Source organism: Myotis brandtii, unplaced genomic scaffold, assembly GCF_000412655.1.
Source record: "Myotis brandtii unplaced genomic scaffold, ASM41265v1 scaffold884, whole genome shotgun sequence".
NCBI classification, from domain to species: domain Eukaryota; kingdom Metazoa; phylum Chordata; class Mammalia; order Chiroptera; family Vespertilionidae; genus Myotis; species Myotis brandtii.
The window spans coordinates 10,274-18,112 of NW_005371618.1; the positions used below are offsets into that span (position 1 = coordinate 10,274).

The window sequence follows — 7,839 nt, forward strand, 5'->3', positions numbered from 1 at the left end:
TGTGTCTTCTGATGTGTGATGAGATGTGGCTTCTGTGAAAAGCTTTGCCCACACTCCCTGCAAACATGGGGCTTCTCCCCTGAGTGTGTCCTCTGGTGTCTAATGAGACCTGAATTCTGTATAAATCCTTGCCCACACTCTCTGCAAACATAGGGTTTCTCACCTGAGTGGGTCCTCTGATGTCTTATGAGACCTGACTTACCTGTAAAGCCTCTACCACATTCCCTGCTAATATAAGGCTTCTCCCCTGAGTGTGTCCTCTCGTGTCTGATGAGATCTGACTTCTGTGTAAAGCTTTGCTCACACTCTGTGCAAACATAAGGCTTCTCTCCTGAGTGTGTCCTCTGGTGTTTGATGAGATCTGACTTCTGTGTAAAGCCTCGCTCACATCCACTGTAAATACAGAGCTTCTCCCCTGAGTGTGTTCTCTGGTGTCTGATGAAATGTGACCTCTGTGTAAAGCCTTGCTCACACTCTGTGCAAACATAGGGTTTCTCCCCTGAGTGTGTATTCTGGTGTCTGATGAGATGTGACTTCTGTGTAAATCCTTGCTAACACTCCCTGCAAACATAGGGCTTCTCCCCTGAGTGTGCCCTCTGGTGTATCTTGATATGTGACCCATCATTGAAGCCTTGCCCACACACTCCAGACTTGATTGCTACAATTTTTGACATTCCTACTCCCACAAATAATTTGCCTGTGTTCTTTGGATTCACATTCTGGTCTCTGCTGGGCTCTTTCTCCATTATTCTCTCATACTCACTAGAGCTCCCCATTTGTCCTTCAGGAGGTTTCAAAAAAGTCTGTGAAATTCTCCTCTGCCTGATCCTTTTAGGTAAAAGTTTGGACCTTTTTTTGACCTCTTGACCTTCAGCTGTGTCATTCCAGCCATGTGTACCAGTATGTTGCAGCTGTTGATTCTGATCCTCTGGGCTAGGATCCTCTGATTGGAGGTGTTTTCTTGCAGATGTTCTTGGCAGACTCTCAGATGGGTGATTGCATTTCAGGTGTTGGCCAAGAAATGTCCGACTGGAGAAGGCCATAGAGGAGGAGGGGCATGGGTGGATCTCTGGCTTTTGTTCTGCTAAAGGAGAAAGTTTTGGTCAGGGGAGGTGTTGACAAGGCAACCTGTACCATACACTTTGTCTCCTGGTAAGATATGACTCACAATCATTCTTATTGTGTTGACAATGCAAGCATTCAGCCACAAAGTGTTTCTTCACAGTCTATTTTTATGCACTACATTGTCTTCGGAAATCCAGAAAGCCCATATCAAAGGTATTTTCTGCATATGGCCAGACTAGGAACTTTCAAGGAGCAATAGAGGCCATTTCACATCTTGTATGGATGGAACTACAGTGATCTTTACTGATACATGTATCTTCCAAAGTCATGCTAAAGAGAAAAACCACTGGCCTAGCCAGTATGTTCAATGCTTGAGAATCAACTCATGCTCTAGGTGGTCACCAGTTCTATTCCTGGTCAGGGCACATACCCAGGTTGCTGGCTTGATCCCCAGCAGGGGGCATGCAGGGGACAGTTGACTAAAGTTGATATCTCTCTCTCTCTCTCTCTCTCTCTCTCTCTCTCTCTCTCTCTCTCTCTCTCTCTCCCTTCTTCTCTGCAATAAATAAAAACTTTAAAATAGAGACAGACACAGAGATAAAGAAACCACAGGACCCAATTAGGAATAGCTTCTTGCCCTAGCCGGGTTTGCTCAGTGGCTAGAGCGTCAGCCTGTGGACTAAAGGATCCTGGGTTTGATTCTGGGCAAGGGCACATGCCTGGGTTGCTGGCTTGATCTCCAGTAGGGGGCATGCAAGAGGCAGCTAATTAATGATTCTTTCTCATCACTGATGTTTCTATCTCTCTGTCCCTCTCCCTTCCTCTCTAAAATCAATAAAAATGTATTTTAAAAAATAGCTTCTCTCTCAATTTATCACAAATCATAAAATGAAAACATGTCCCTCCTCAAGCCTTATACCAAGTATTCCTACTTGATTTTATTCAGTGTTAGCCCATTTCAAATACAATAGGAAGTCCTGTTTCAAAATGTTTCCTTAACAATGCTTCTTCTTACACTGCTGACTCCCATTCCTCTCCAGCCAACTGCCATCCTCTCTCACTTGGAGATAAAGTAATCTCAGAGGGGATTCCAGAGTGAAGTTTATTTTCCCCAAATAAATTTGTTTTAAATATATTTTTCTTGATTTCAGAGGAAGGGAGAGGGAGAGAGAGACAGAAATGTCAATGATGAGAAATAATCATTGATTGGCTGACTCCTGCATGCTCCACACTGGGGATTGTGCCCTGACTGGGAATCAAACAGTGACCTCCTGGTTCACAGGTCAGTGCTCAATCTCTGAGCATTAAAATTAATAAAGCATAATTACAGAACAGAGAACATGCTACTTTGCAGCTGAAAACTTCTCAGTTGTCCCATCTCACTCAGGAAAGTCTCCAGTACCTCAGTTTGGATCATAGACACTGTTTTTCCCAGGTTGCTAGGCATATACCAAACTCCATTCATACCCTCTGTACCGAGTCTGAGATTTGAGCGACCCTCAGCCAGCTCAATGCCCCACCTCTATCCCTCCTTGCACTAGCTGTTCCCTCAGCCCCAGACCCTGTACACACAGGTATTTTTGTAAATGTTATGTCCTGAGCGAGCCCTTCCCTGACCATATGACTCACGGAATCCTCCCCTCACACTGATCCCTAGGCACTTACCCTGGATCAGTTTTCTCCAAAGCACTAATCACTGTGTAATTTTATGCACATGCATGCATGTGTGCCTGGGTTTTCCTCCTTCGCCAACCAGCTACTTAAAAGCAGTGATTCTGATTATCCTGTTAATCTGTATTTACAGCTCCCAGAACCCTTGTGGCACAGAGTAGGAACTCACCTGACAAGTCACCGAAATAATAAATGAATGCATGTTAACATACACATTTCACTTAGAAGTATGGAGTAAGTTAAGAAGAAACAGCTAGAAACACCACAAAAAAAAAAAAAGAAAAAAAAGATGCCTTTGGTGAGAGAGCTGGAAAGTGCTAGAAAACTTGTTCTTTTGCTTCTAGCCTTTCAGCACTACATGATTTTGTGTATTTTGTGTATGAAGATTTAAAAAAAATAGGACTGGCAGTGTGGCTCAGTTGGTTTAACATTGTACCAAACAATAGCCACTTTTATTCCAGGTTAGGGCACATGCCTGGGTTGCAGGCTTGATCTGCAGGGGGCAGAAGATTGATGTTTCTCTCTGTCCTCCCTTCATCTGTCTTTAAAATAAATAATTACAAATAATAATAATAATAATGATAATAAATGAAATCAATAAATATATACTTTTAAAATTTAGAACAAAAATATAAAATATTAATTTTTTCCTAGGAATAAAAGACCTATGTAATGAATCATTAATTTCTGAAGCATCTGATTTGAATATTTAGAGTGGGTTTGACTCCACTACTCAAGAGTTGGGCCATGGAAACTTCTGAGAAGAATTCTTTCTTTACTTGTTGAGGAAGAGTGGTGCCTACCTCTCCCAACTGCAAGATCTTTTTTCCACTTGCTGCCCCACTTGATGCCCAGCACCTGGCCATATTCTTCCCCATACCAGACCAGCAGCTCACAGCCTGTCTTGATGACCCGGCAGGTTCAGTAGAAAAATCTGCCTGTGATATTGAAAGGCCACCAGGTTCTGCTCTTCATCATTCCGGGTGCAGTTCACATACCTGGGATTGAGGTAGATGAAAGGAGAGAAAACCACAAGTGATGAGTTCCTACTACCTGTCATATCCATGTCCAGCTCCTCACTGATGCTCAAGGCCCTCAGCTCTGATGTCACCCACTCCCCCCAGTGCTCCTGGGGAAGCTTCTGTTCAATGTCTGAGCCTCTGTCACAGGTCATATGAATTCCTGTCGCCATGTCTGGCTTACTTGGAGTGCTCATCTTGCTTAGTACCATTTCCAAAGCCTGATTCCAGACTTTGCTATAAAACCCGGTGACCTCTAGCTTCATTAAGCTCTAAATCAGGTTCTGTGTCAAACCACAAAACTTGGTTTTTGATCTAGGACTCTGCTTCTGGATTAGCTCACATCATTCAATACTCAGACCAAGTCTATCTTCTCTTGAGAGGCCTTTCTCAAATAGCTCCACACCTTATTTAGGACATCATTCACTTGCCTCTCCCAGTTTCTCACATAGGTCTCTTTGTCTTAGCAAAATAACACAGAACAATAGTAGTTTATTCATAATCTGTATCCCCTGATGAAAGAGAGCCCCTCAGGAAAGGGGCCCATGACCACTTAACTCTACAGGCTTCAGAACCCTGTTCTAGTTAGAACTGAGGCTGGGATGATTTGCTTCACTCACAGTTTTAGGTTATCCAGGCACTGTGCACTTTAGAAAAATAGGAAAATTAGAGTTAAATATTTATGAAATCAATGTTTCCATGTCTGTCTGCAATAAGTCCTCCATAAGGACAATGGGCTATATGATCTGTTCAAGTAATGAATTCCTTTGTCTAAACTGGAACATATTAAGTGTTTAATTAATGTCTAGTAGATAAATTAAAGTGTAAGCCAGGGTCCTCAAGGTTCCCCAGTGCCCAAATTGGAGATATGTATTTTGAGGACATATGCTATACTTTCACCTCCTTTTTTCCTAAATGTCTCTTGATGTGAAAGATCAGTGTATGGGGAAAAAAGAGGAACAGAGGACTGAGGGAGACCACTGTGAGAGGTGTTATGAAAAGGAAAGATATATGTGCTTGTGAGGCATGAGTTTCCTCTCTGGCACCCAGAAGCCTATTGACCTTACCACATCCAGTTGGCCTGAGATGTATCCTTTCCATCCACATCCTCTAGCACTTTCTCCCTTTGGTGATCGACATTTCAGAAAAAGAAGTTAAAGGATTTTTTCTCTTTCATGTGGATGTAACAGAAGAAATATTTTACTCTACTGCCATCAAATTTCTTTCAGCCTACATGGGGATTCAACTGCCAATGGTGATCACAGGATACTGTTCTTACTCATAATCTACAGGTCTGAGTTAATTTGTCCACAAAGAGCAGGAGCCCCACAAGGGATGAGCTGGTACCACTTTGCTCCAACTTACCCTCTGATCCTTAGTGAGGAGTTCCATGTTCATGCAAAGTCTGCTCAGTACACAGAGATAACAATATTATCCCCACCCATGTCCTAATATGTAGAAGGTTGGGGGCCCACCAAGCCACAGGAAGGACATGGGAAGCCATAACAAGGGAAAGAGGTAAACTTCTCACCAGCAAGGAGTATCCATTGCTGGCTGTGTCTTTATCTTCTGTGATCTGGCCCTCATAAGGGCCAAAGTGCAGGCCCACCAGCAGATCACATTCCTCATTCCACACTCCAAGTCCAGCTGCAGGGATGCCTGAGGGTCTGATTCTCAACCCAGGGGGCAGAGTGAGGGCTGAGCGGTTGGCATGCCCCTTGTCCACTGCACTGTCTTTTACAAATGTAGGGGGCCCATGCACAGCACAGCAGTCGATGAAAAAGTTCTGACATTTCTCACAATCTGGAGGCAAGAGCAACAGGAATTAGTGAAGGTTATTGCATGTTGCTGGAAATAAAGAGCTTCTGAAAGAGCTTAGACACTCACATCATTGAACCTCAATCCTGTACTCCAGGTAAGGAGAAAATAAATGACTTGGGACCAATAACCAGATGGAATTATTGCATCAAGACATAACATGCTCCTTGGTGAGGGCCAACTTACAGAGATAGTCATCGTGCTGGGGCTCGCTGACCTCTTGGTACACACGGTCCTTTCTTTCACATAGGTTATACACCTTCATATCCATCTCCTCTCCCCTGATTTCTATATTGGTAAATGCAGTTTAACAAGGATTTGGGGGTCTGTCTTTTCAGAAAACATATAATCTTCTCCCATCAAATTACCACTAACAAATAAACTCTGGTATTTTCCTCCATTAACTAAGAGATCAGGACTCCACAATGACTTCCAATGGCCAATTCAATTTCAGTTTCTAGATTTTCTCATTATCAGGTTCAACTTCCAAACCATTACTCATTCATAAAATATATATTGAGGGCACATTATATGTTAGGCATTGAGTAAAGACCTGGACATACAACAACAAGAATTTATGGTTGCTTTTATCACAAATGAATTTATTTGAGAAGTTGCATGTGTCCATTGTTTTAAATTTAACTTAATGCTTTCAAACAATATGCAAGCAATGTATCCTTCTGTTCACTTTACACATTAACATTCAGGAACTCAAAGGGGTTGTTAGATTTGCTCCGAGCTCCAGTACTAACTCTATTCTCACCTTAGTCCAGCTTCAATCCAGGCCTGTGTAAAGTCCACCCCACATACATAGGCCATACTGACCAGCTTTTCTAGAGGACTTAGTGGAACTGAAATCTCCAAAGTATTTTCTCTTATCCAATTTTGTTCTAAAGTGCTATCCAGAGTTATTTGCTTCTCCAAGAGTGGAAACTGGTTTCTGGGTCAGCTCTGAGCCACTTGTCAGCAAATTTTCTGTTCCTGACAATTCCTTCAAAATAGATTCATTACTTAATGGCACCCTGGATGTTGCTTTCAATGAGAAAGTTACATATCAAAAATAACATGCATTTATTTAACCTTTAGAACTTATGATATATTTTTATATGCCTGACTTTATTAATAGTTCAACAGTTCTTGAAAATTTCTGGGAAATATGAATATTAGATGGAAAAGGAAAGGTCACTGTGGGTAGTAAATCCATAGTTTAGAGCTCTTTCCTGCAAAGAACAGTAGGAGTGAGGGATATTGAGAAGGAATAAAGAAATAGTTAGCAGAACCCTGGTTGGTATGGCTCAGTTTGTTGAGCATTGCCCCATGTACTAAAGGGTCACTGGTTCAATTCCTGTCAGGGCACATGGCTGGTATACAGGTTCCATCTCCAATTGGGGCTCATGAAGGAGGCAACTGATCAACATTCTTCTCATTCATTGATATTTCTCTCTCTCTCTCTCTCTCTCTCTCTCTTTCTCTCTCCCTCTCTGAAATCAATAAAAATGTATTTTTTTAAAAAGATGCCTATGATAACTCTAAACAGCTATCTTACCTCCAACTTATACATAGATGCACAACCCATTAGCAAGTGCAAAATGCACTAATCTGAATACATCTTCTTTTTCCCATCCCCAACGCGTGCTCATTTTCATCCTTTTAGTTAATGGCATCAACATCCACCCAGTTTCTGAAATCAGAAATGTAGGTGTTATCATTGATTTATTTTTCCTTCTCAGCAAAAGCCAAAGTGGAACCTGTGGGAACAGCTTCATGGGGGAAAGAAGTACATATAGCTCAGAACAGAGTCAATCAAGTTGTGAAACTCAAGGCAGACCCAGCCTTTGAGTTATGGAGTCTCTGACCAAAGTACAGCTGGTACGAAGATATTTGGATTGAACCTCACTGGCAAGTTGGAGGGGAGATGCCTCCCACAAATGAGACATCCTATCTAATAATAGACAAACATGGTAATTAACCATACCTCCACTATGCTTCCCATTGGCTAATCAGCAGGATATGCAAATTAAATGCCAACAAAGATGGCGGCTGGCAGCCACACAGCTGAAGCAAACATGAGGCTTGCTTGCTCCAGTGATGGAGGAAGCCAAGGTTCCCCACCTGCCTTGGCCTGGCTCTGAGCTCAGAAAGCAACAATGTTTCAATTATAGAAGCTAAACAAACCCCAGATATGTGCTTTAAGCCAGTTGGGGCCTCAGAGCTTAGAGCACCAGTGATGGCAACAGAGTTTCAATTATAGAAGCTAAACAAACCC

The 7,839-nt window shown here is 42.3% G+C and overlaps 1 pseudogene; it reads right to left on the reverse strand.

The window, feature by feature from the left end:
• Nucleotides 1-1,003: 1,003 nt before the first annotated feature.
• The window catches only part of LOC102244217, a 49,457-nt pseudogene continuing 42,621 nt past the window's right edge, over nucleotides 1,004-7,839 (reverse strand).